Source organism: Anas acuta, chromosome 9 (assembly GCF_963932015.1).
Source record: "Anas acuta chromosome 9, bAnaAcu1.1, whole genome shotgun sequence".
Taxonomy (NCBI): Eukaryota; Metazoa; Chordata; class Aves; order Anseriformes; family Anatidae; genus Anas; species Anas acuta.
The window spans coordinates 23,184,815-23,198,793 of NC_088987.1; the positions used below are offsets into that span (position 1 = coordinate 23,184,815).

Below are 13,979 nucleotides of genomic sequence, written 5' to 3' on the forward strand. Positions count from 1 at the left end.
AGCAGTGTTATTTATTTCCTGGGGTACTGCTGGTCTCTCCAGGCTTCCCACTGCTCCCCATCACAGCCTGTTCTGCAGAGCATCCTTGAGGCAGGACAGGTCAGTTGTGCTGCCAAGTAACAAAATGCTGAGCAGGCTTAGGCTTAAGCAACCTGCTGCTGCCCCAACTCATAGGTCTCAGTTTATACGTGGAGAGAGCTGTTTGCTGCCTGCTCCTGATGCAGCAAAGAAATGAAAGTTTGTCTCCTCTTGTCTCTGCACTTTCTTTTCAGTGCTGGAGACAGCAATGTGTACCAGCACAGCCGTTCTTCCTGGGAAGTGGCTAACTTCCACCGCCTAGGAAATTCTGCATGTGATTTTGGTATTTATGTAAGCTGCTAGCACACTATTGCCTGTCCTCACACCCAAGAGTAAGAAGGGCTGTTCAGTTGGGCACATATGGTAAAAGCAGAATTTTACTCCGTAACTTATGGATGTGACTTTGAACTTCTGCAAATGTGATAATCAATTCACATTTCATCAAAATATTTAAAAAATAAGGGGGCACGTTCATTCTCTGTTCCGCTAACCGAATCTGTTAAATGGATATTGCAGATACCCATGAGGCTATGTGCACTGTGCTTCAGCCAAGGCAGAGCAGAAGTGAAACTCAAGCCCAAACAAGGTAAGCTATCGCTGTTTTGATCACATGCAACGTTATAGATCTACTTTAATGTTGAACCTTATGATTACAAAACCAACTCCCAAATAACCAAGTGCTTCATTAATTACGTTTACCTTGTTTGAGGTTATCTTTTACATAATTTTTTTGTCCTTAAAATAAGAGGGGTTGTCAGCAAATATGAATAAAAAATGAAAAAAGGATGTTCAAGCATTCCAACAGTGAGTTTATGCAAATCAGCTTTCAGAGTTTATCAGGCAGAACCTGAGGTAAAAATGCAAAGTTAAGGCCTTGTTAGTAAGAATATTTACATATGCACATATTTCAACTGTGTTTATTGTCATGTTAAAGTGAATTAAAACTGTTCATAAGATACATGACATCTCAGAAGATTTTGTTCCATACTTGTGGCCTGCAGTACTTTTCTCAGTAGCAGAATGACTGTCTGGGATGACAGGGCTCTTTCCATCAGCTATTCCTAGTGTATTTTCAGGTGGCAAGAAGTGTTCTGTTTGTGTCAAAGGTGAAGTAAGTGGATCAAGTAAAATAACTAAAAAAAATAAAAATAAATAAAAATAAAAACTTAATTCAGGCAAATGATAAATAAGCAAAGTTTTTATGAATTGTTAGTCTTTAATTTGTTTTCATCACCTTCCACATTTTTTAAACTCTCCTAACTTTTCATTCCTTTAACTGAAAGTGTTAAAATGTCTACTAGATTGAAATCATAGGAAATTATTGGCAGGAAGATGTGAGATTAGTTCTGGCTGTGACAGGTTTAGAAGATTTAGCAGGGGGATTGTTATACCTGGAGGCACTGCAGGATAGAATTTTTCTTGCCTCACTACTCTCAAAGATTAAGGAAGGAAATCCCATCACTTTGGGATACTTGCTGTTTTCCTCTTCATATCAGGGTAATTGCTTGTAAGCATGTATTAGAGTCTAGGTTTAAACCAAAATCACAGTTCTTAAATTTGATAAAGTTTCATCTGGGACAAAATTTTGTTTCTATTTCAGCTATATTAAAGGACAGCACAAGCTATAGTGGTCTTTGTCACAGAGGTGAAAAAGTTGTCTGATTGAAATGGAGGGGATTTTTTTTTTTTTTAATGATGCTGGAGAAAAGACATTTTTATTCCTTGTTGAAATAAGTATATTTTTCTTATTTAATTTAAGGTTTTAGAGGTTTTGTGAGATGTGCTAGGAGAACGTGTAACATCAAAGTACTTTTCTCCTCAAAACATATTTCTTTTTTCTTTCTTTCTTTTGAAACTCTTTGCTTGCTTAATTATCTTTTAAATTAAAATAATCTGTTAGTAGTAGTTTATACAGTCATTACTGAATCACAGCAAGAGACCATACAGGATTCATCGCATGCTGCTTTAATATGTCTCCATACCATAGATAAACTTTATTGCTGTGTTTGACTTTTGATCTTGTCCTTGCCAACTCACACCTATTATCTTTTTTGTCATCTTTTGCTGCTTAGATAAATTTAGAACTTTTAAAGATCTCCCCCACAGGGAATAGCTGCCTCGTGTTGTGATATATTCCTGTACGGAGTTCTGATTTACACATAGCACTGATCTGTAGCAGTTTTTCTGAAGAGAATACAACCCCTCAGATCAGATGAGATGCTGCAATTGAGTTTGTTCCTCAGAATGCCTACCAGAATTAATGGCTTAACTTGGATAGACAAGGAATATACCATGTATCAGGAATATTGGTGTAAATAATTCCTGGACTTGACTGCAGTATTCTGCAATTTGTCCAAGCTACAGGAGCCTGCTGCCAGGGGTATCCATCTTGCTATCCAAGATTATTTGAGCTACTTTGGAACAAAAATTTAAAATACAAACAAGTTAGTGTACCTCATACTGAAACTTTATTTATAACAAAATATGTCATAAAAATGCATCAGTTGCAAAGAAAGTAAGGCCTGCTAAAATTCCTGAAGCAATCACTCATATATATACATATATACATAAATTTATAAACATATATAAATAAACCTTTAAAGCTTAATGATCTGTATGTAGCAACAACTAAATGTTTGATTGTTGTCCCTATATCCCCCTTGATTTTGCTCTAGAAGTACATTCAAGAGATTGCTATAATTGAAGTAAATGGTGCAAGAGCTTTCTACTCATGGATGCGTGTTTAAGGAAACCATATGACACATTTGTTCAAATGCATATCCTGTTTAATCTTTAACCTGTGAACAAATGGAAAGCTGTTGGAGATCAGCAATGTTTTCTTATCTCAGTAAGCAAATGTTGTCAGTGCATAAATAGACACACAAGGCAAATTCTTCTTGGTCATTTTGATTTTTCAGCTTCTTAGAATAATAGAGATCAGGGGTTTGGAGTAAAATTGCCATGCTTAGTTCATACTGAGCTACCCTTAAGATTAGCATTATGCAAAATTGATTGAAAGGTGTACAACAGTCAGTCTATATCACAAGAATAGAAATATTTTATACAGTATTTTCTGTAAAAGCCTGATCAAATATCCACAAATTACTTACTGCATAGTGAATTCTATTTAAAACGTATGTTCTTTAGTGTCAAAGAACTTTAACCACCCAGCAGCCATCTCCATGGCAGACAGTAATTCTTTCTCAACCACCAAGTAACTTTATTCTCTACTAAAAAGTAATGGCTTGCAGAAGCTATCTTTATATTATGGAGGAGGTCATCCACCCTCAGAGTGCTGGAGGCTAAAGAACTACTGCTGTCTGAGAGGATATTGCAGTGTATAGAAATGACACTTGGCTCTACAAACTTTGGGTTAAAAATAAATAAATAAAAGAAAATTAAAAAAAAAAAAAAGAAAACAGCATTAAAACAAGTCAGAACTTGAACTTGAAAGGGAACAAAAATGTAATGAGTTTCAAATTTCAGATGTCTGTATGAAATTGTTTCATACCTGTAGTATGATCAAACTTCTACTGCTTTTTCTGTAGGTAAGCAAACCTGGTTCTTAGCTTAGGTACGGTGTTCCTACCATGAGTTACATGACTCTTCAATGTTTTTCTCTCTCATTCTGCTCAAATACTGATCAGGATAAATCTTTTCAGTAGAGCATTTCCTCACAATAGAAAAGCAAGTGTAAAGAATGAATGGCACCTGTATTATGCCCTAGTGGAGAGAAGGAAACAGAAAATGTATGTCACGAGCAAGACAAAACTTCAAATATTTTAGAAGACCTACTGCGGTATTTAAAGACAGGGTTTCAGGGACTTTTCCAGTAACAACTGTTTGGATTAAGTGAAGAAACAGGTAGGTGAAAAAGAGTCCACAGTTTTGGACAATACTCATGTATAGACACTATTCTTGTAAATTTTCTTGTGCACACTTTCCACCCTGTTACAGGCTTTGAATTATATTGTCATTTAAACAGTAGAGCTGAATACCTGGGAAAAAGCAGATTTCTGTTTAATGGTATGGACATTAACACTCAGGAAAGTTTTGAGACTGATCTGTTAAAAATAATAAAATGAGATAAACTTGCTGGATCAGCAGCAAGACAAAAGCAAAAGAAAAAAACTTGAAGTGAAATAAAATCATTTAATCATAATGGCCATTTTATATTTTTAAACACTGTGGAAGTTATTGGCCCAAGTGCTTTTTCTATCAATGTCTCTTAGTGTATGTTCAACACACAGAAGAGTGTGCATCTCATACCAGCTTTCAAGCTGCAATGTATATTAATTAGAAGGTAAGCTGCATGAAACCCAAGCAGTTGACTGGGGAGCAGTTGCTGTTTTAAGAAGAAAAGTTGGAGAAATCAGAAGACAGCAAACGAAAGTGAAAAAAAATTGTATGCATTTTTAAATTATTTTTAGACATGGTTCTCAAGAACCTGTGTGTTTTCTGAACAGCAGAAAATGATGGATCAACTGACAAAAACTAGATCTCAGAAAGTCTTCTTTGCTAAATTATAAAATGTAGTATTTTACTGGGCCATTTTCAACTCTATTGAGTTTTCCATACAATTGCCATTGTTTCACCTAAGAAGCAGCTTAAATATTTTTTAGCCAGTCTTTATTCCAGTCTTTAAATGCTGTTGCCTTTCTGTGACACTTTCAAGTCACTGAAGTTAGAAATGAAAAGTTATCTGAGACAGGTCTGATTGATTTTATCTATTTTTATACTAGTGTCAGAGACTTAAAACATCTTGAATTCCCTGTACACTTCCATGCTAATAGATGGATATTGTGAGGTAGAAGTAATAAAAGATCTTTGTAGTTCAAAACACATTGCATTTTTACTCTCAGTCACCATGTGATTATGGACTTGCATGAATCAATGTCATTCACAGGTATGGCAATATGTTCAGACACTCATCTGAAGTTATGGTGCCATATAGGACAGGTTCACTGTGTAAGACAGCATATATTTCTGTGAATAAATCAGCATATTTACAAGCTTTGTTTTTATCTTTCCTTGGAAAAAAAAAAAGTGGGAATGGGGATGGCATCACAGAAGAGGAGTCAGTCCTTCAGACATAAATGGAGTTGGATGCAGGTTAGTCTTGCGGTGTAAGTGTAAACAAGCAACTTACGCTTCATGTCACAAGAGGTGGCAGACCCAGCGTATGTATGCAGTCAGTATTGTCAAAGTAAATGTAGTATGAAGGTCAGTATCGGCAGTTTGAACACATAGAGCAAAGATGATGTTGCACCAGTCTTACCTCAAGGAGAAGACGTTGCACAGTGGGAGTAGCTCGGTAAGAGCTTGAGCTCTAGGGAGACAGTCGGAACACGTTAGAATACTGCTTAGACTTTTGTCTGCAACATACATTAGCATGAGAAAAGCTTGGGAAACACTGAACTCTACCAGGTTAGTGCAATTCTTCATTGTTTAACCCTCCCACAGTCTTCTCTTTCCTCTTCATCCTCAGCTAGTGGTGGCCCATGATAGACAAAGCAGTAAGAGACATCTTCTTCAACAAGTCACCCCTTCTGTAACACTTTCCGTCCTTTGAATGGCATCAAATACAGACTATTTTTTCTAGGACACTTCTTGATACTTTCCTGTCTTAACTTGTCACACCTGAAAACAATGTCTTTAATTCATAATTTAGGAGATCTTTCCTATATTTATAGCGTTTCCTAGCCACCTACTATTATCTAGGGTCTGCAGATAGATTCAGTCACTTTTTTTCTTTTTTATTTTTTTTTAATACTGCTAGGTGGAAATCTAGTGCATGTGATGGTTTAACACAGCATCTGACTGAAGACTGACATTATTTCCTGTTCCATGTAAGAATTACCCAATCTGTAGCTCTGTGGGCAGTCTCCAGAGTCCCTGTGCTCAAAAATAGAGTAAATAGTCCTTGGATGAGGAGGCGTGCTCCTTCCCACAAAGTATGGGGGATCAGCACAAATACTATTAAAACCCAAGGGCCAATGTAATAGTGAGATCTGTTTTACTGTGTTGTGGGCAGGGAGCTTAGTCCCCCTGGATCAGAGCAATTCATCATTGTTTGGGCCAAATTCCCTGCAGCCTCCTGTGCCATTAAATGGTTATGTGAGATTAATGGGGTCCTACCAGACCAATCAGTGGAAATATTACCTCTGTACTGCAAGAAGAGTTCATGCAAAATTTTAGATGCCATTCATTTTTTAATCTCACAGAATCACAGAATTTAAGGGGTTGGAAGAGACCTCGAAAGATCATGGGGTCCAACCCCGCTGCATTACAGCAGGCTGCCCAGGCAGGCATCCAGACGGGCCTTAAATATCTCCAGAGAAGGAGACTCCACAACCTCCCTGGGCAGCCTGTCCCAGTGTTCCATCACCTTCACCGTGAAGAAGTTCTTTTGCATGTTGGTGCAGAGCTTCCTGTGATATGTTTTTTGGCCATTGCCCCTTGTCCTGTCCCCACAAACCACTGAAAAGAGGTTGGCCAAATCCCTCTGTCTCCCACACCTCAGGTATTTATACACATTGATGAGATCCCCTCTCAGTATTCTTTTCTCCAGACTGAACAGACCCAGGTCTCTCAGCCTTTCCTCATAAGGAAGATGTTCCAGGCGCTGTATCATCTTTGTGGCCCTCCACTGGACTCTTTCCAGGAGGTCCTTGTCTTTTTTGTACTGGGGAGCCCAGAACTGGACACATTACTCCAGGTGAGGCCTGACCAGGGCAGAGTAGAGGAGGAGGATCACCTCCCTTGACCTGCTGGCCATGCTCCTTTTAATGCACGCCAGGATCCCATTGGCCCTCTTGGCCACCAGGGCACACTGCTCGCTCATGGTCAACCTGACGACCACCAGGATCCCCAGGTCCTTCTCCTCAGAGCTCCTCTCCCGCAGGTCATCCCCCAGCCTGTACAGATACATGTGGTTTTTCCTTCCCAGGTGCAGGACTCTACACTTGCTCTTGTTAAACCTCATTTGGTTTCTTTCTACCCATCTCTCTAGCCTGTCCAGGTCTCACTGAATGGCAGCACAGCCTTCTGGTGTGTCAGCCACTCCTCCCAGCTTAGTGTCATCAGCGTACTTGCTGAGGGCAGACACTATTCCCTCATCAAGGTCATTGATGAAGATGTTGAACAAGACTGAACCCAGCACCGATGCCTGGGGAACACCGCTAGTTATAGGTCTCCAGCCAGACTCTGCACCTCCGATCACCACCCTCTGAGCTCGGCCAGTCAGCCAGTTCTCAACCCACCTTACTGTCCACTCCTCTATCCCACACTTTCTCAGCTTTGCTATCAAGATGTCATGGGAGACAGTATTGAAGCCTTGCTAAAGTCAAAGTAGATCCACTGCTCTCTCCTCATCTATCCAGCTGGTGATGCCATCATAGAAGGCAATGAGGTTGGTCGAGCACATCTTCCCCTTGGTGAATCCATGCTAACTACTCCTCATAACCTCCTTCTCTTCTAATTGCTTGGAGATGGCATCCAGATAAAGCTGTTCCAACACCTTTCCAGTGACAGAGGTGAGACTGACTGTCCCGTAGTTTCCCAGATCCTCCTTCTTGCCCTTCTTGAAGACTGGAGGGACATTGGCTATCCTCCAATCTTCAGACACCTCTCCTCTTCTCCAGGACCTTTCAAAGATGATAGAGAGCAGTTCAGCAATCACCTTTGCCAACTCCCTTAGCACATGTGGATGCATCCCATCGGGACCCATGGATTTGTGTGTGTTGAGCCCACTCAGACGTTCCCGAACCACTTCCTTGTCAACAAGGGGGGAGATCTCCACTTCCCAGACTCTTTCTCCTCCCTGCAGGGTTGAGGAGTCCCAGGAGGGAGTCCTTGAAGCAAAGACTGAAGCAAAGAAAGCATTCAGTATATCTGCCTTCTCAGCGTCTCCCATTACCAGGACACCCCCCTCGTTCAGCAAGGGACCCACATTATCCCTAGTCTTCCTTTTACTGTTTATATACTTAACAAAAAAACAAAAAAAAAAAAAACAAAAAAAAAACAACTTATTATCTTTTATCTCTTTTGCAAGCCTCATCTCTAGGTGGGCTTTAGCCTTCCTTGTCGCATCCCTGCAGGCCCTGACAACACTTCTATACTCCTCCCAAGAGGACAGGCCCTTTTTCCACATTTCATAAACCTTCTTCTTCCTTTTGATCTTATTGATGAGCTCCTTGCTCATCCACACAGGTTTCCTGTCCCCCTTTCCCAATTTCCTACTCTTAGGGATGCACCGATCCTGAGCTTGGAAGAAGTGCTGTTTAAATGTAGCCCAGCTCTCACATGCACCCTTGCCTTCTATCAACCTAGCCCATGAGATATACTCCCAAGCAGGTCCCAGAAGAGGTCAAAGTTGGCTGTCTGAAAGTCCAGGGTTGCAATCCTGCTTTTAGCCTTACTTCTTCCACCAAGTTCCATCTTGAACTCCACCATCTCAAGGTTGCTGCATCCCAAGCTGCCCCCAACCTTCACACCCCTAAAAAGCCCATCCCTGTTGGTAAGGACAAGGTCCAGGAGCACCCCCCTCCTCGTCAACTTAGTCTTCAATGCATTGTAGGAACCCTTTGGACTGGGCGTGCCTGGCCAAGTTGCTTACCCAACAGATGTCTGGAAAATTGAAGTCCCCCGTGAGAACCAGTGCCCATGATCCTGAGGCTACTACCAGCTGCTTGTAGAAGGCCTCATTGACCTCCTCCTCCTGATTTGGTGACCTGTAGTATACCCTCACAACAGTCCCCCATACTAGCCCACCCCTTAATTCTCACCCACAAGCTCTTCACTTGTCCATCACCCTTCCCCAGGTGGAGCTGGGTAAATCTCAACAGATTCTGTTTGTGAACTGTAGGATTAAATGGACATGGACTGTGTTCAGATGCAGTATGTGTATCAGCACTTTTGCATATGTTAGTATATCCTATTAACATTTTACTCAGTAAAAACTTATTTAGGCAATATGGTGAGTTATTTTTGGGTGTAAGAGACTCACAATAGTATTGAATTTCTTTATATTCATGGGCTATATATAATTAAAAATATAAAATGACTTAAAAGGGAACATGTTTGCATAAAGAACCCAATAAATGGATTTTTTTAAACTTTGTTTTTACCTCATGCTTAATGAATAAGTACCTTCATATCTGACATGATTAGAACAAGCTGCCTTTTTGCCAGTGAGTGTATGCTAGAAATCTTTACTAAATATTTTCTAGATTTGATGCTGCCTGTAAAGTCTCTTCCCTCCACAAGATAAAGAAAAATCAATGAAGCATATAATGAGATCAGAAAAGGCTATGATAAAATTCCTATATTTTGGGCAAACCCTTACATTTGCTCTAGGAATTTCCCACTGTGTTATTTCTAGTGTTTTGCCATTTTATAACTTATTACCTGTATTCCTCTGTTACAGGTCTGGGTGAATCCCCAGCTCCTTATTAGAAAGCAAGCAAACAAAAAGCAATAGGATTTTGTATTATTTCTGCAAAATACCTGGATATCCTTTCCTTTAATATGACCACAAAACTACACCCATAATCTTCAATAATCTATATGCTTTGATGACTAGAACTACTAGAAAAATACATTTAGGTAGTAAACTTAAATTTTCCATGTCTAATTCAAATTACTTTGAACATCAGGCTTCTGTAAGATTAGGATAAATTACCTACCTTGTTTTAAGTGACCCTGGCAATAATTATTCCAACCTCAAAAAAAGTCCATTATCTGCTTTTAATCCATGTTGAAGATAGAGGATATAACTGAATGTTGTGCTAAGACATTTTGTACAATCTTTTTGTTTGGCCCTCTGCAGAGCTTGCTTTTTTTTTTTTTTTTTTTTTTTTTTTTTTTTGTACTATTGTATTGTATTGTACTAATGCATTTAAGAACGATGCTTTTATTTCTTGTACAGTATATGAACTTAGTTGAAGATTCTTTCCCTCTGCATTTCTGTAAAGCACAGTTAAAGCTATATGTAAGCTAAGCCAGAAGACTTTCTGTGTCTGGTGGTGTCAAAAGATGAACAGAGAATTTTATGGAAGGCTGAAGGGGTGCCAGAACTCCTGCTTCTAATGTAATTCAGCACAGAGTGTTTTGTTATTATGATATTTAACTGCAATTAGTAGTATATGCTTCAGTAGTCTATATTATCAATATTGTTTAGTATAGAGTATCTATAAGATTATATAGTCTGCTGTTTACATGTTATATTGATAACAAAAGCAATGAGACAAGGACCGAGATCTTTGTATTTATTTAGTTACTATCCTGAAAGTCTCCTCCTTCACACTGAGGAAAATTGTCTGTCACATCTTTTGGCTGTGTTTGACATTTAAACATTGGAAAGAAATTGGTTGCATTGAGAGCAGAGTGAGAACATTTGGGGATGATATTGACACATACAGAAGTCATGGCCACTTGCATTTTGTCTTTTTCTATGACATCTGGTATTTTCATTTTATAGGCTTTTTTGCCTCTCTTCTGAGGGAGGTACAGTTTGATTTGTAGAGGTGCCCACTGTCTTCTGATCGACTGCAGCATGCAATATCCTAGCTGCAGTCAGGCAGTGCAGGGGGAAGCATGGGGAATAAGGGCAGGAGAAGATTTGGGACATGCAGTTCTCCATGCATTAACACCGCTTGAGAAACTATTAGTAACTGAGCATGAGGCGGATTTGGCTTCAATTCAGTTGCAAATGCCTGTCAACAATAAGAACTAAGCCACCTCTCTGCACCTTGCTTGGCACAAGTAGAACATTTCTGTGAGCTGGCACTGCAGGTCTCGCAATGCCCCCCCGTGCAAATGGAACTGTTGTCCCTGACTCTGGTCATTTCTGTGCTGACATGCTGTTACAGAAAGGAAACGATGACCAAAAAATGATTTCTTTTCCCTTTTTTTCTTCTGGCTAGTGGGCCGACAAATCAATTATTCCCACAGCTCTAATTACAGTTCACGGAATGTATATTTTTCAGAAAATAAAGTTCTTGCCTCAGCCATCAGTTCCCTTTGGGCTTAGCCTTTCAAAGTGAAATTGCAGTTGTTTGTTCTCTCAAAGCTTTCAAGTTGTTCACCAAAGTATGAAACGACTGGAAAGCAGTAATGAATAAAGGAGCCTTCTGGCTTTTACTCAGTCCACTGACATAAAGAAATTTTGGTTCCTGTGTAATTGCTGTACATAATTACAAAAATGAGGTTTCACTTCTTTGTTGGGTTGCTCAGCTTTAGAGCTCATTTCCCTGATGCAGCTGTACAGCAGGCTGGATGCTGAGCTTGGTAGAACAGGGATGCTGCTGGAATATCTTGTTTTCCACAGCAGAGAGGAAATCTAGCTCTTTGGTGCCTGTGTTGCAAGATCAGCCCGTCCTTGGCATGAGGCACAACCCAGTTGGAGCATTACTTGCAGCAGGGCTGTCAGCAGGGCAGAGGGCCCCTGAACTTGTTTCCTGGGCTGAGCTATGAGGAGGTGGCAGGAGAAAGCACCATGGTGAATCTTCACCGCACAGAGACTCCTGGGTCTGCTGTGGGCAGGAGAGGCAGCCAATGGTGCAAGCAACACTGGAGTGCACCATGGCTGTTTCTGTTAACAGCCCCCTTTTCCAGTCTTCTTGGTTAAAAGTTTCTAGAACGCTGTCACAAATAATTAGGATTCAAAGGTTGGTAGTGGCTTCCACTTAATTAGTTCTGTAAACGCTTTTTAAAGAGATGACTGATGGGATATTTTCCAAACACAAAGAGGAGCGAGGAAGAGCGTCCCTAACATGGAGTGGAGCCTTGCTGCAGGCCTCACCTGTGTGGGGCTGCAGCCCAGAGCAGCAGCAGCGGCTGGGGGCTGGAGGAGGTGTCCGAGGCCACGGTCAGGACCTGGCCATGAGGGAGTTCCCTGTTGCTCCTGGAGGTGTTCGTCAGTTAAAGTACATCCCAGTGTATCTGGTGGTATACCCAAAACTCAGCTGTGTGTGTGGAAGGGTAGGCTGAGCCTTAATTACTGTTGCTACTTAAACAAGTCAAACGTCACTACAATTACATGTGGAGAGAAGGGTGGGAATTCGTTGTCCACCACACAGCTGATTTTGTATACAGCACTTGTACTAACAAAGGATTCATATTTTCTATCACATATGCTTCTCGAGATAAATTTTATTTATTTATTTATTTATTAAGAATGTGGATATCTCACTGTATAGTTTCTGTACCTGTAACTGTCTTTCTACTGTTTCTGTGGCGTGTGTGTGTCTGTGTGCTTTAAGGAAGAAGCATCAGTTTAGAAAGCACTCTTATTATTTCGTAACTTTTCTTCTGCCATGTTTTTGAGGTAATTGTAATTTAACTAGCTACATAGCAATCATTAATTTCAATGACTCTGGGATGTTGCAATCTTCTCCATCTTTTTCTTATAGGTAAATACAGACAGATGTTACAATAACCTTTCTATATTTATGAGCAGTCCTGCCAATACCCTCAAAAACAGAGTTGGCTGATCTAAGTTAGCAACATCTCTTAATGACTTTGTAAAATGCAATAACATTTGTGCTGAGTACTGAAAGATAAAGATAATCATCACAGGTATTTCAAATTGATTTAGATAAGAGAGAGTAAGTTTGAAAATGCACAAAGCATTCAGCAACATGGGTATGCAGTATTATTAAGAAAATAACTGTCATTGTATATGCACAGGTAAATGCCAGTGCAATTCTTTTTCTAAAATGACATGTGAAAATAAAAGCTTTTATAAATGTTCTTTGGCTGCTGTACCATTTTCCCACTAAGTAGTTTTTTGATTAGATTTATTGAGTTAGGTATTGGGACTGTAGTTTATTTAAGTAACCCTGCTGATCTAATATATTTGCATTTCTCCATTCTCTCTATTTGACTATCTGAGGCAACCTCATGGGCATTAATAAATTAAACTCCATAACCCTGAAACTGTTAACAAGGGATTAGTATTCCTGTTTTATTACTGTAGGCTGAAATTAGAGCAAGGAGAGGAAGTGTGTGTTGCAGTTGGTAATCAAACATTTATTGTGTTTCTGGAAGGTATTTGCAGACTTTGATGAGAGTGCTGAACAAATATAGATACAGTAGAGTGGGGAAATTTAGTGGCTTAATAATGACTGAACATTAAGAGAGTGACAGAACCAGGGATAGAATTTAGAAATTCTGACTCAGGTTGGCTGTATTTAAACTTTTTGTTGGTTTGGGACATTATTCTGATTAGTAAGTCAGGTGTTAATCTCTGGGTAGCAACTTGCAACCAAGGAATTCTCTTTTTGATTAAAATCCTTTAAGAAAGATTGTTGGGAAGATGTAGAAACAAATCTTTTCTGACAGCCTTTTAGTACAAAATTTTTGAATATACACATATGTAAAAAGAAAATGAGATTATGACTTCCCATGGAAATTGTTTGGATCCCTAAGTGATATGGATATATGTTATCTTAAATTCTGTGGTACTATATGTGTTAATGTCATTAATACCCCTCCTCAGTACGTACTGACATTTTTGTACAGTTCTGGTGTAGTGTCATTTTGCAGGTAATTTGTAACCAGAACCTTGGGTAAATAAATGGGCTGGTTTTTTTTTCTGATAACAGATGCTCAGTTGTGTTGAGTTATTAGCACTGACCTGCCTTATGCTATGGAAATCCTCAACTCTGTTTATGCACAGTGAAGTATAACTCCCTTATCTGACTAGTGCAGATTTAGCCAGGAGAATAATGATATGCTTCTGTAAAATAGCCTTTTTTTCTTTCCTTTTAGAAAGCTCTGTCTTTTGATATTTAGAAGTCTCATTTTATTAATGTTTATGCCCACAGTCTATTTTGTGCGCTACATAGGTGAGGAGGGTTGAGAAGACACACAGGTATGGTTACCATACATTCATGGGA

At 39.5% G+C, this 13,979-nt stretch overlaps 1 long non-coding RNA gene across 2 annotated transcripts in view; it reads left to right on the forward strand.

The window, feature by feature from the left end:
- Positions 1-13,979, forward strand: part of LOC137860988 (uncharacterized) — a 196,984-nt gene that overhangs the window by 132,943 nt on the left and 50,062 nt on the right. For both annotated transcript variants that reach the window (XR_011099299.1, XR_011099300.1), the window contains exon 2: positions 595-664. This is a non-coding gene — a long non-coding RNA (uncharacterized lncRNA). The remainder of the gene's footprint in view (positions 1-594; positions 665-13,979) is intronic.